The sequence below is a fragment of the Schistocerca gregaria genome, chromosome 8, assembly GCF_023897955.1.
Source record: "Schistocerca gregaria isolate iqSchGreg1 chromosome 8, iqSchGreg1.2, whole genome shotgun sequence".
Classification (NCBI taxonomy): domain Eukaryota; kingdom Metazoa; phylum Arthropoda; class Insecta; order Orthoptera; family Acrididae; genus Schistocerca; species Schistocerca gregaria.
The window spans coordinates 107,092,146-107,107,522 of record NC_064927.1 but is presented as its reverse complement, the minus strand read 5'-3'; the positions used below and the strand labels follow the sequence as shown (position 1 = coordinate 107,107,522).

General features: G+C 46.7%; 1 long non-coding RNA gene across 1 annotated transcript in view; it reads right to left on the bottom strand.

Annotated features, from left to right (window-relative positions):
* Positions 1 to 1,394: 1,394 nt before the first annotated feature.
* The window catches only part of LOC126284513 (uncharacterized), a 48,388-nt gene continuing 34,405 nt past the window's right edge, over positions 1,395 to 15,377 (bottom strand). Inside the window, exon 3 of the long non-coding RNA XR_007551490.1 lies at positions 1,395 to 1,712. This is a non-coding gene — a long non-coding RNA (uncharacterized LOC126284513). The remainder of the gene's footprint in view (positions 1,713 to 15,377) is intronic.

Genomic DNA, 15,377 nt, shown 5'->3' with positions numbered 1-15,377 from the left:
CATCAAACTACAGACCGATTTCACTTCTGCCAGAATTCTCAAAAATTTTAGAAAAAGTGATGTACAGGCAACTTCTTAACCATCTGACCACAAATAACATGATCAAGAACACCGTTTGGATTTCTGAAGGGTTCTGATATCGAGAAAGCTATTTACACCTACAGTGAAAATGTACTTAATTCGTTAAATAACAAGTTACAAGCAGCAGGTATTCTTTGTGATTTGTCAGAGGCATTTGATTGTGTGAACCACAACATGCTTTTAAATAAATTAGAATTCTATGGTGTCACAGGCAGTGCTGCAAAATGGTTCAACAGGAAACAAAGTGTCAGTGCAAGGGACTAGTCATCAGTCATCATCAGAATGGGAAGATATTACACGTGGTGTCCCACAAGGATCCATCTTGGGGCCACTGCTTTTTTGTGTACATTAATGATCTCTCATAAGTTACACTGCCAGAAGCAGAGTTCGTTTTGTTTGCAGATGACAAGTATTGCAATAAATATTATATCGAGTGTAGTTCTAGAATGATCTGCTAATGATATTTTCATGGATATTAATAAATGGTTTAAAGCCAACTCACTGACATTAAACTTAGAAAAGACTCACTATATGCAATTCAGAACCTGTAAGAGGTTTCCACCCAGCATATGCATGAAGTATGAAGAAGAGCAGATAGAAGAGGTTGAGAGTCTTAAATTCCTGGGATTACAACTTGATAATAAATTCAGTTGGGAGAAGCACACCACAGAACTGCAGAAACACCGTAACAAATCTGTATTTGCAATTCGAGTGTTAGCAGACATAGGCGACATAAAAATGAAAAAGCTTGCGTACTTTGCCTACTTTCATTCCATAATGTCATATGGTATAATATTTTGGGGTAACTCTTCAAGTCAAACAAAAGTTTTCAGAGTCCAAAAGCGAGTAATACGTATTATTTGTGGAGTAACTTCACGAACGTCGTGTAGAATACCTCTTCAAAGAAGTTGGTATACGAACTACTGCCTCTCAGTATATTACTCCTTAATTAAATTTGTCCTAAATAATATGTCTCTTTTTGCAACAAACAGCTCGGTTCATCATACAATACCAGGAATAAAAATGATCTGCACAAGGACTTAAACGCATTTTTGTTCAAAAAAGGGTCCACTACTCAGGAACCCTCATCTTCAATAATTTGCCAACCAACGTAAAAATTTAATTACAAATAAAGATAAGTTTAAAAGGAGCCTGAAAGACTTACTAGTGGCCAACTCCTACTCCATTAACGAATTTTTTAATAGAAACAAATGATGTATACATTCATACTGTAAGTATTGCTCTTTCAGCATAAAAAAATTGACACGTTCCACATCCACGAGGATCTCCTCAGCATGGATCTATGGAACGAAAACCAATCTTATCTAATCATCCCAGTCACTGTCAGAATCACATCTTGATCTCTTATCTCTTCTTTCATAAGAGTTCTCATCAGCGAAAATAACAGGAAAGACATTTGCAATTCTACTGTCAATGTTATTTGTTATTTGTGAAATGTCTGAACTACTACCTGCTGTTCGATTTTCTGATACCTCATGTGGCATACCACTTCTAGATGACTCTGCATTTGAAGTATTGTCCTCTTCAAGATAATCAGCTTCAGCTTCCGAATCCTGAGGATCATCTGGCAGCGAGGAAAGATAATGGGAAATCTCATTGTCTTTTCGTATCTGCAAAAATAGTAATGATAATTCATTAATAGCAAGCTTTAACTGTATTGTTTTCAGCGTGAAAAGGAATAAAACAGCATCACATTATATTTCAAACCGTTAAATAACTTTACAAATAATGTCTGCTGGGACACGTGTGTCCCACTAATTTTATTTCGATCATAAGATAGTGCAGTCGCTGAGAAGCATATTCCACACTGTATTTGTACTAAAAAATTATTATTAAGTTAATAAGATGAATTGCTTACTTCAGACATCACTGGAAAATCAGAAATGATGAAAACTGATGAATGACACAAATAATTTTTGTGTTTTGGTTTTAGGGCGCTAAACTGCTATGGTCATTAGTGCCCGGTCTGTGACTTAGGAAAAGTTAAAAAAACGAAAATGGAAACCAGCAGCAATGGGAACAACACTAAAAAAAATAGGAGAAACTAAAAGCAGAAGGAAAGCTTAAAAAACCACTACAGAAAGGGGTTGGTTGTCCCAAAAAAGAGCTTCAAATGACTGACATCTCACTGGCACTAATAAACTCGAGAACGCGATCGCCTGAGCACGTGTCTTCTGCTAAAATATTTCAAGCGACAGCAGTAGACGGGCACGTAACGGAGTAAAATAGGGGCACTCAAGAAAAAGGTGTCTTACGGTCCACAGCTGAGAGCAGTGGGGACAGAGTGGGGGAGGATCTCCGCTTAAAAGATGTTGATGGCTTAAAAGACAGTGCCCTATCCGGAGTATAGTTAAAATTACCTCCTCCTGATAACGCATTCGGGAGGAAGAGGTCCAAGCACAGGGAAGAGCATTCACGTCCCACAATTTATTATTGGGAAGTGTCGACCACTGTGCGTGCCATAAAAGAGTAACACGACAACATAAAACACTCCGTAGATCGGCGAAGGGAATCGCGCGAATAGCTCGCCAAAGAAGAGAGACTGCAGCCTTGGCCGCTATATCGGCCGCCTCATTGCCACGGATACCAACATGTCCTGGGATCCAGAGGAACGCCACCTAGACACCCCCTAAGTGGAGCAAGGGTACGCAGTCCTGAATCCGGTGCACCATAGGGTGGACAGGATACAGAGCTTGGAGACTGAGGAGAGAGCTGAGAGAATCTGAACAGATAACATACAGTATCCACTAATTAAGACGGATGTATTGGACAGTCTGGAGAACATTGTAAAGCTCCACAGTATAAACCAAACACTGGTCGGGAAGCCGAAATCGATTTAGGATGTCGTCAACAATATAGGCACTCCCTACACCAAACGATGCTTTTGAGCCATCAGTGTAAATAAATGTGGCATCCTTCATTTGTGCACATAGAGCAGAAAATGCCCAACGATAAACAAGTGAAGGGGTACCATCCTTGGTAAAAAGACAAAGATCACGGAGCAGGCAGGTCCGGTGTTCCCCTAGTTGTCAAGAAAGTTTTAGGAAAGCAGAAGGAAACAGAATGGAGCAGTTGACGGAAGTGGACTCCCAGTGGTAGGAGAGAGGAAGGGCGGCCTACATTCTCTAAATCCAAGGTGGTGTCAAAAAAATGTCATGGGCTGGATTAGCAGGCACGGAAGACAAATGGCTAGCATAAGGATTTAGGACAGCTCGCCAATTGGACAGCGGAGCTTCAGCAATCTCAGCATAAAGGCTTTCCACAGGGCTGGTGTAAAAAGCTCCTGACACTAAACGTAATCCACAGTGGTGGATAGAGTCAAGACGCCGAAGAATACACGGCCGAGCAGAGTAGTAAACTATGCCTCCATAGTCCAATTTCGAGCGCACTAAGGCATGATAGAGGTGGAGAAGGACCACTCGGGCCGCTCCCCAGGAGGTACCATCCAGGTACAACGGGCAGCCAAATTGGACACATGTAAGTTTCCTGTCAAATGTAAGACCTAAAAATTTTGTTGTCTCCATGAAAGGGAGAGCAACGGGGCTGAGTCTTAAGGATGGTGGGAGAAACTCTCTGTAGCACCAGAAGTTAATACAGACCGTTTTCTCGGCAGAAAAACGGAAGCCATTGGCGACACTCCAGGAGTAAAGACGGTGAAGAGAACGCTGAAGACAGCGCTCCAGGAAACATGTACGCTGCGCGCTGCAATAGATGGTAAAATCGTCCACGAAAAGGGAGCCTGATACATCATCTGGGAGGCATCCCATTATTGGATTGATCGCTATGGCGAAGAGAGCGACGCTCAAAACGGAGCCCTGTGGCACCCCATTCTCCTGGCGAAAGGTGTGACAGGACAGAACCCACACGTACCCCGAACTGTCGATCCATTAAAAAGGAACGAATAAAAACAGGGAGGAAAGTCCCATGTATGCATGGTGCGGAGAATGCCCGCCCTCCAACAGGTGTCTTAAGCCTTCTCCAAATCAAAGAACACAGCCGCGGTCGGGCGCTTCCGCAAGAAGTTATTCATAATGAAGGTCGACAAGGTAACCAGATGGTCAACAGCAGAGCGGCGCCTACGAAATCCACATTGTACATTGTTAAGTAGGCGTCGAGATTCGAGCAGCCAAACCAACCGAGAGTTAACCATTCGCTCCATCACCTCACAGACACAGCTGGTAAGCGAGATGGGTCGATAACTGGAAGGCAAGTGCTTGTCCTTCCCTGGCTTAGGAATCGGTACAACAATAGACTCGCGCCAACATGCGGGAACATGTCCCTCAATCCAGATGCGATTGTAAGTACGAAGAAGGAAACCTTTACCCGCAGGAGAAAGGTTCTTCAGCATCTGAATATGAATAGTCAGGCCCCGGAGCGGAGGACCGTGACCGGGCAAGTGCATTTTCAAGTTCCCGCATGGTGAATGGGGCATTGTTTTCACAATTCGAGGAGTGGAAATTAGGTGGCCGAGCCTCTTCTGCCTGCTTTCGGGGGAGGAAGGCAGGGGGGTAATGAGTGGAGCTCAAAACCTCTGCGAAAAAGTGGCCGAAGGCATTGGAGACATCCTCAGGGGCCACAAGTACGTCATTCGCTACTGTCAAGCCAGAAACTGGTGAGTGGACCTTCGTGCCAGATAGCCGGTGCAGGCTACCCCAGATAACAGAAGGAGTAAAACTGTTGAAGGTGCTTGTGAAAGCAGCCCAGCTGGCTTTCTTGCTTTCTTTAAAAATATGACGACACTGCGCACGTAATCGTTTATAATTGATGCAGTTCGCCACTGTAGGGTGGCGTTTAAAGGTGCGGAAAGCACATCGACGAGCACATAAGGCATCTCTACATGCTGCGGTCCATCAGAGGACCGGTACGCAGCGTGGAGAAGAAGTAGTGTGATGGATGGAATATTCAGCAGCAGTGAGAATGACTTCTGTGAGGTGTGCGGCCTGACTATCGCAGCTTGTGAAGGTTTGATCCTGAAAGGTCGCCCTGGAAGTGAAGAGCCCCCAGTCTGCTTTGGAGATGTTCCAACTAGTTGAGCACGGAGAGGGGGTATGATGCAGGAGATGGATAACACACGGGAAGTGGTCGCTCGAATATGTATCAGAAAGCGCATACCACTCAAACCGGCGTGCAAGTTGGGTAGTACATACAGAGAGGTCTAAATGGGAGAGGTGTCTGAAAGGAAAGTAGGGGCACCAGTATTCAGGCAGACAAGACTGAGCTGGTTGAAAACGTCTGCTAACAGGGAGCCCCTCTGACAGGATGCTGGAGAGCCCCAAAGAGGATGGTGAGCACTTAAATCTCCAGTTAACAAAAATGGTGCAGGGAGCTGAGCAATAATTTGCAGCATGTCTGCACTGGTAACGGCAGATGACGATGGAGTGTAAACGGTACAGATGGAAAATGTAAAATTGGGGAGAGTAATGCGGACGGCAACTGCCTGCAGGCCGATGTGCAATGTGATGGGATCATAGTAGATTTCATCCCGGACCTGCAACATAATCCCTCCATGAGCCGGAATATCTGCCACAGGGGGTAGGTCAAAACGCTCAGAGGTGTAGTGTGCCAAGACAATGTGATCGCATGGGCGTAACTTCGTTTCCTGGAGGGCTACGACGAGAGGACGGTGCGAGCGGAGCAGCAATTTCAAGTCCTCTCGGTTGGAACGAATGCTGCGAATATTCCAGTGAGTAAGTGCCATCGTGAGAAGAAGATTCAAAAAGGGGTCATCTCTAAGGCCGCTGAGGGCCCGGCTTCGAGCGAGCACTGCTGCCGGACAGCTATCATCCATTTGGTCTATAGGTTCATCGGCCATCTTGTGAAGATGGCCGGGAGGGGGAGCTTCCTCCGCTGGTGAACGGCCAGATGTTCGGCTACAAGCGGTGCGGCCAGGTGAAACAGATGACGGCCCGGGGCGGCAACCGCTGGGGGGCGCAGGAGGAGAAATGCGTCGTGGCGAGGAAGGAGAACTGTGCTTCCTATGAGCCTTCTTGGAAGGTCGTTTTGTGGAAGGATTGGTCGATGGCTGAGGGTTCGAGGTACGTATAAGGTCTGCACGAGACGGTCCTTTCTTGAAGGCCCGTGCTTCTGACTTCTGGGTCTTCGTCGTGGCAGAAGCTGATAAAGGTGCTTGTGTCGGAGGGGCGACAGGGGAAGTGGAGACATTGACCGGGCGATCTTAGCACTGGCCGAACGGACGACCGTACTGCTGAAGGTCAGATCGCATGTCTGCATCGCCACCTCCCTGGTAGTCCGAGGAGAAGCGAGGACAGTACTGTACTTCCCCGCTGGGAGCAACGTGGGCTTCCTACTAGCAAATAGCTTGCGAGCAGCCGAGGTGGAGACTCTCTCTTTGACCCGAATTTCTTTGATACAGCGTTCTTCCTTGTAGACGGGAAAGTCGCGGGAGGACGCTGCATGGTCACCGCGACAGTTCACACAAAGAGGAGACTGAGGTGGATAGTCACCCTCATGGGCATCCCTGCCACAAGTCACACATATAGCCGCATTGGAACAAGAATGGCGAGTGTGATTAAAACGCTGACAATGGTAGCAGCGCGTAGGTGTCGGGACATAGGGGCGAACAGAAATAACCTCGTAGACCGCCTTGATGCGCGACGGCAGCTGAACACTATCAAAGGTGTCATTGTTGACCTTTTTCATGACCCTATGGACAGCCGTCACGCCCTGCTCAGCGAGGAAAGACTGAATCTCCTCCTCAATCAATCCGTCGAGTGATCTAGTATAGGCCACGCCACGAGACGAATTCCAAGTGCGGTGAGCCTCCACCCGGACAGGGAACGTGTACACGAGTGTGGCCCGAAGCAGTTTTTGTGCCTGAAAGGTGCTCTCAGTTTCTAGTAACAAGGTACCATTACGCAACCTGGTACAAGACTTGACAGATCAAGCTATGGCATCTACGCCCTTCTGGATAACGAAAGGGTTGACAGAGGAAAAATCCTTTCCGTCCTCAGATCGAGAAACTACAAGGAACTGTGGGGCAGGCAGTAGTACTTTTGTCACTGGTGGCTGGTCAAGTTTCCCTTTGTGGACAGAAGTCGTGAGAGAAGAAGAGAAATCCATTGCGAAGGAATCCCCCATGATTGCCAGCGTCTCCGATGGCGCGCTCCTTCCTTGTGGGGACCCTCTCAGAGGGCACTCCCGCCTTAGGTGATTGTTCACACCTCAGGTCACATCTCCCGAGAAACAGACGGAGGGACCAATTGGCATGGTCAGAAGGTGTCAGCTCAGGCAATCACCGCTCCCTGGGCCTGGCCTTTACCAGGGGGTACATGCGTGCCTTACTTGTCTACCCAAGGCGGGGAATTACACGTTACCCCCGTCACCGGCTATGCGTGCGAACGCATGGGTCAGTCTTCAGGCACGCACAGGGAGGAAGGAAGAAGAGGAAAAAGAAAGAGAGGGAAAGAAAGGACAGACTGTCTCAAACGCCGAAGCAGAGTCCAGAGAAGCCTAGGAGGAGAAGCCTAGGAGGAGAAGGCTAGGAGGAGAAGGCTAGGAGGAGAAGGCTAGGAGGAGAGTAAGTAAGACAGTGAGACGGAGAAGAACTAAGAAAGGAACCAGCCAAAGGAAGGAAGAAACCAAAAGAAGTGAAAAACAAAAATGAACGCAAATATAGGTCGTGAAACCGTCCGTCTCCGGACGCAGGCGCTAACTACCTCCTTGAGGGGGAGGGACTCTTTTTGTCGCCTCTTACGACAGGCAGGAATACCTCTGGCCTATTGTAACCCCCGGACCCGCAGGGGGGAGTCCCGAACAAGACTTGTGTGAGGGAAGTCCTCGCAAAGATAGCAGACTCATTGCGGGATGGCAGCTGTCCCCATCACAGCACTCCCTATCTGTTTACGGAAGCCAAAATCCCTCCCTTACCCCACAAACCCTGCCATTTCCAATGGGGAGGGGGGGGGGGGCCGAGGGGTGAGCCCCCGAACCAAAAGGTCAACGAGAGGGAGCTCGTCCGTCTTGGAGATCTGGAGCTCATCAATGGATACCCGATCTTCACCGACGACAATTGGAGGTACATGACTGAGCAAGTCGTCCTGTACATCTGACAGACCACACCACCAGTGGACACTTTATATCAGCCAGGTAATGGTCACAAGAAGAAGAAAAATAAAAAGCCACCAGAGGCATCTGGCCATAAATTTGTTTCATATCCACAGAGGCCCAACCAAAAAGAGAGGGGAAAAAAAGAAAAACCTTCAACCTGAGAGGAGCTGAGGAGGAACAGCTTAATTAATCTTATACTCGTGCCGGGCCAAGGATATGGCCCGGCAGTTAACCGTGACCACACGTCCACACTCACGTCCCAGTGTAGGACAGCTTAGAGCATCGTAAGCTTAAACCATAACTTCAATTTAACATAATGTAGGAAAAATAGTGTTAGGCCATTAAAACCTACAGCCAAAATAAAGTGGAATATACTCCCCATGTTCCACACATTTGCACACACGAGCATGTCCACACTCGCCATTCTGAGTCGTGCTTCTAAAGGGTGCAGGTGCTGTTGTCACTGCGCTGCAGCCTTTGTGTTGTTACGATTCGGGAATTCCAAACACTCATCTCCTGTCCGCACCGCCATGTGTAGTGCCGATTTGAGGCAGAAGAAGAAGTAGTTCCGCTACTGCAGCACACTTACGTGTTGCACAAGCAAACTGTCGTGTTCACCGATGCTGTTCATGATGCTCATCGGTATTTCAGGGTAGGCGGGGGGAAAAAAAAAACGTGCACATGCACGAGAAACAAAGTGTCGCTCTTAAAACACCCCAACATCACATTGCAGAGCTCCCACTCTGCATCCTCCGAGTTTAGGGAACATTCCGTGCCAAGGCACGTGGTGTTTCCTGGATACCCGCGTTCGTGTCGTTCAGGGTCAGCACTGCACTTGAAAGCTTGCGGTGTTAACCAAGATGTATCTGTTGCTCCCTGCGTGGTGTCTTTTGGTTCTCTCCAATGCCTGAAGTGTAGGGAAATAGATTCTGAGCACATCCCAAACCCAGCCCGCTGTGGTAGCCCTCTGGGCTCCCACAGCCTGTCCAACATGAGCGAACACAAACCATCACACAAAACCACACATAAAGAGGGCGAACCAATTGAGTCGACCCCCAGTCAACCGAAATGGAAGGCAACAGAGCCGAAGCGGCCCTGGCGATGCCTCTCCTGGACACAAGACATCCACATGGGCTACTCTGTGTCCACATCAGACAAATTTGCGGCCTTGCCATAAGATGCAGCTGATGCTCCCCCTCAGGGGCGGCACAGAAAAACCCACAACTTAGATGTATACCCCCCCCCCCCCATCAGCTATCAGGAGAGGGGCTACTTAAGAGATACTCAAGGAACTCAAACCAGGAGTGAAAGGTAAAATACTAGCAATATACAGGGGTGACACAGTCAAATTCCAGCTCTACAACCCTCTGGACTTTGAATATGCCGTACGAGCCCTAAAAACCAAGGGAATACAATACCACACGTACGAAATCGATCCCAAAAATGATCGTTAAAATCGTAATCAAAAAGCTTCCGCCGTTTGTCCAGGAAGATCATATCAAACAGGAACTTACTGAACTGGGTTACAATGTCCAGGTGGTAGTCAGAATGATGCAGATGGCCACAGAAGCCCCACTTCATCTCAAACATTGTCAGAAGCGAAAACTTCAACGAAGTCTACAAAGTCACAAGCCACAAGGTCCACATAGAAGCTTACAAAAGACACGATGGACCAACTCAGTGTTACAAATGCCAGAGAATCAACCACAGCTCTTGCAACTGCAACACTAAGCCATGCTGTGTTAAGTGCTGTGGTAACCACTTCACTAACCTCTGCCTGAAACCAGACAAGCAGGACCCAACGTGTTAACTTCCGTAAATGTCCTGCTTGGATCGAGATGGCAAACGCCATGCGATCCAGCAATAATGGTAGAGTTGTAGCAGCTACAAACCAAACTCCTACGCTAACCACCCAGAACTTCCCAAACCTAAGACGTAACTGCAGAACAACAGCAGGGCAATCTGCCACAAATACCAACACCACGGCACCCGCCACTGTGGCGACAACATCTCAGGCCTCTGAACAACACCAGACAGCCTGGAACCTACCAACGAGTGACAACCCCCAGCTCACAAGGAGCAGAAACGCTCTCCCACTACCATAAAAGCAACACTGGAGAAACTTATGTCTGCCCCAGACAACATTTGTAAGATTATGATCATTGCTAACGCTGCCATGTCCTCCTTCAATGGCCCTTAAGATTAAGGGAAACTTAAGATTAATCATCTGGAATGCCAATGGCATTCGACATCAAAAACACTCATTAGAAATTTTCCTACATGACAATGGGGTCGACGTTGCACTTTTAAGTGAGGCTCACCTCAAGCCTCATCTACAATTTAGAATTAAGAACTACTGTTGGTTAGATATAATAGACTGTCCTGGGGGTGGGATGTTAGTTTTAGTTAAAAATAGGATACCTCATAGGCAAATAGTTATACCACAGCTCACTATAATAGAAGCAACTGGGGTGGAGCTGGAGCTAAACAAAACCTCAGTTACACTGGTGGCAGCCTACCACTCTCCTGGTAGAGTCAGTCCGACACCAGACTTAGAAATACTATTAGGACTAGGAAGCAGGGTCAGTAATTGGTGAAGACAAACTCCAAAGACTGGGCATGGGGTTGTAGAGTCACTACACCCGAGGGTAGGGCCATGCACAACCTCACAGAACAGCTAAACGACGTCACGGTAATGGCACCAAAGGAACCCACGCACTACCTCTCAAACAAAGGCTACCATCCAGACATTCTGGACATTTTTATCATCAAGAATTATCCATGGGTCTTTAGCCCAACAGTACACAATGACACAGACTCAGACCACAACCCTGCGACCCTGGAACTAGCCAGCCATTGACCTTCTTGTGCGAATGCACACGCTATGCCCGAACTCTTACAGGACTTCGCAAATTTATCTGCCACGAGTAATGAGTACGATGGGCAAACATCTATTAGGCACACTACGAACGTATTGGTGTGGACATGTTGGGAATGTGGGTCTCACAGGAAACATGCAAGGAACAAGTCCCTGCAGGCACACTACCCTCTGTGCCCTCGGTGGCTCAGATTGATAAAGTGTCTGCCATGTATGTAGGAGATCCCGGGTTCGAGTCCTGGTTGGGGCACACATTTTCAATATGTCCCCAATGAAGTATATCTATGCTGATTTGCAGTTAGGGTGTCCATTTAATTATCATTTCAAAACTTCAGATACTGGTCAGAGGAAAACCTTGGCACACTTCATGAAACGCCTCTACATGCTCAAAAAGTGACAGTTTGTTGCGCAATGTCAGCAAGAAGAATCGTAGACCCATTTCTTTTCGAGGATATTAATGGAAGTGCTGTGACTTAACTCTGTGCATTACATTGCAATGATCCAGAACTTTCTTACACCAGAACTCGCCTGTTTTCCAGTGAATGAACACACACTGTTCCAACAAGATGGGGCGACAAGCCACACTGCAAGAGTTGCCATGAATGCTGTGAATGCTTTGTTTCCAGGCAGCGTCATTTCCTGAAACGGGGATATCCCTTGGCCCCCTCGCTCTCCAGCTTTGACAACCTGCAATTTTTTTCTATGGGTTACTTAAAAACAAGAGGTTTTTCATAACGATCCACCCAGAACTATCCCAGCCCTAAAACAATGAATTCGGGACGAAATTGAAGGAATACTAATCAATACGCTGCAAAATGTCATGGGAAACTTCCAGGTTCGGCTGCAGAAGTTCATAGATTCCAATGGAGGACATTTGGCAGATGTTATATCCAAAAAATAATTTTTTCGCTTATTTTACAGTAAATGGCTACCTTTGTACTTTATAACCATTAAATTTAAAAAAATTCTTAAAGAATTAGTTACTTCTTTAAATCTTCCTGTTTTACTGGCTAACCCTGTATATAAGCTCCACCAATATGAATGCCCCTTCATATCACTAAGATGATTGCTTCATTCTCAGTAAACAGGTAATTCTTTGTTAGATTAGGAAAGTGTAACAGTAGCATTAAGGAAATATAGGCAGGGGTCTCACAAGGCTCAGTGTTGGGGCCCATACTCTATAGAATCTATACTAATGATATACCTAAGCAAGACAACACTCATCTTGCCCTCTTTGCAGATGAAACTGCTGTCTATGCTAGCCACCCCAACCCCAATTACATTGTCATGCGACTCCAACAGCACCTTGAGCCAATCACTCAATGGTGCAATATTGGGAAGATAAAAATCAACTCTGGCAAATGTAATGCTATTATATTCACCATCAGAAGGAGACCTCCCAACTGTCAGCTCTCCATAGACGGGCGGGACCTCCCCTGGTGTGACACAGTAATTAAACTGGAAGATGACGGTGCCTCCGCCAATACTTTACAGACGTGAATTATGGGGCATGGCCGCAGATACTCACTTCCACAAAGTACAAGTCCTCCAAAACAAGGCCTTAAGAATCATTACTGAGGCACCTTGGTTCGTCCCCAACACACACATACACAATGACACAAACATGCAAACCATCACTACCATCATACAGAATAGAACACAGTCACTGTATGTCAAATCAGAAAACTCACCAATCCACCTCATCTCGTCACTCAGATCAGAACCTCTCCATGTAAACTACAAACACCCAACGAACATAGCCACTCGTCATTTCAGAGTATAAACACCACACAAAACACGACACTAAGCACACAAAAATTTCACTCAAACCAAACACATACACATGTAGGTAAGGCCCTTATTTCGCAGCCCCTACCTTACACAGAAGGCATTTGGAAAAATCCAGTGGACCTTCAGATACTAAATGGGCACAAACCCAATCATGCAAACGGATGCATGCACATTCATATCCGATACGAGCTGGGCATGTTCCTCGAGGATTGTGGCACTGACGTGGCACTATTAAACGAAAGTCATCTAAGCCCCGATGAACAGTTCAGAGTTAAAAACTACATCTTAATTAGGACTGGTCGTCCAAACAGGCTAGATGGCAGAACTGGAGTCCTGATAGAACACCACATTTGCCACTGACAAATCAACACTGAGGCCACAGCAATTGGAGTCACCCTAAATCAGCATCCAACAGTCCTGGTGGCACCTTACCACCCCCCAAAACGAACGCCTCCACCACAGTGACCTTGACAACCTATTAAACGTGTGCAACAGGACCTAAGTAGAGGGAGAGGGGGGGGGGGGGGGGGGGGGACCTGAACACCAAGCACAGGGCATGGGATTGCTGCACTAAAAACACAAGTAGGAACCAGCTGCTAAGGTACCTGGATACCCATCCAGCAGTAAAGTAATAGTGCCAGATGAACCCACCCAATGAACAAACCCACTTTCTGTATGATTCCAGACACCTGCCTGACAAGCTGGACATTTTCCTCCTGAAACACATTGACCTGGCCACAACCACAGAGGTCATCAACACACTAAATTCCGGCCACAGTCCAGTCATTTTAAGATTCGAGAACGACCAGATCATCCCCATAGACAGCACCCAGAACTCGTATCACACTAACTGGGTACTATACAAAGAACTTGTGGCACATCATATATCAGACCCAGCATCAGAATATCAAGACAGGAGATATCGATAAAGCCACAGAAGAACTAACTAACATCAAAAGCTGTGCCCAAGCGTCAACCACCAAAATCACGCACAATAGAGGTAGGCGCAATCTACCACTGGACTTAGCCCAACTAATAGCTGACAAAAACGGCACGAGGAAACACTGGCAAACATTCCGTCACCCACAAGACAGGAGGCTAATGGACCAAATGGCCAGAGAGATAAAAACCAGGCTACATATGCTCAGATATGCCAGATACCAGCAAAGCTCGCAGAACAAAACCCAGAAAAATACTCTGGAATCAGGGCTTGACGATAACCCCAGACAGCCACAAGACCACTGCATGGACAACAGGGGCTGGTGTATACCCGTGACGAAAAGGTGGCCGCCATGTCAGACATGTACGAACTCCAGTTCCAGGAGAACGTAGTGGAGGATGAGGAGGAAGAAGCAGAAGGCTCGAAAGTAGAGTGGAGACATCTCAAACAAAAACTCAACGCTAGGGTCGATACCACCTTCGTGGACACCAACGAGCGAGTAATAACAGCTTACATCAGGTGGATAGGCAACGTAAAATCCCCTGAACCCTACCTAATAAAACCCCCCACTTCTTAAAAACCTCCGACAACCTGCCACCTCCCAGCTAACAAACATCCTGAACCACTGCCTCAAACTACGATATTTCCCTTCAGCCTGGAAGGTTGCAAAATTATCTCAATCCCTAAACCCAACATAGATCCCCTTTCCTGCAAAACTACCGCTTTATCTCCCTACCAAATCACCTATCAAAACTTCTAGAAAGCCTAATCCTGTACACCCTACTCAAATTCTTAAATAACAACTCAATCCTTACCCCCGAACAGTTCGGTTTTCGTGTTGGACATAGCACCACCCAGCAAGCCATCCATCATCTAGTGGAGCATATCTGTTCCAAGAAACATCGTGGAGATAGTGCAGCAGCCATATTCCTCGACAGAGAGAAGGCATTCGATCGTGTCTGGCATGACAGCCTTCTCTACAAGCTGTCTAAGCTAAATTGCTCAAATCACCTGCTCAAAATGATACACTCATTTTTAACAGGAAGAAAGTTTTTCACCTCAGTCAATGGAGCGAAAACCCGAATAACAGAAATACAGGCAGGTGTCCCACAGGGTTCTGTGCTTCACCCCTTTATCTTGTGTACACAAACAATATCCCCAAATAGCCAGGAGGGAACATAGCACTTTATGCCAATGATACAGCACTATGTCACAGTGGGTGCAATATAAACTGCATAACGTGCAGCCTCTAACGGCACTTTAGGTCAGCAACTGGTGCAATCTATGGAAAGTGAAAAACCCAGACAAGTGCCATGGTATAATCTTCACTCACAAAATTAAAAGAACTATCAGAACCCTCACCCACAACAATGGACAGCCACTCCATTGGAAGAAGGTAATAAAATACTCGGGACTCAACATCAATAAAAACCTAACATTTAAGCAACACACCACAGAGGCTAAGAACAAGAGTTCCACCCGGATCTACCAGTTATACTCCCTGCTCAAAGGTAGGGGAGCAACAATAGAGGCTAAGCTCCGAATCAGAAGTGTGGAGTATGGCGGCAGACACACACCTAGACTCCCTAGTGGTAGTTC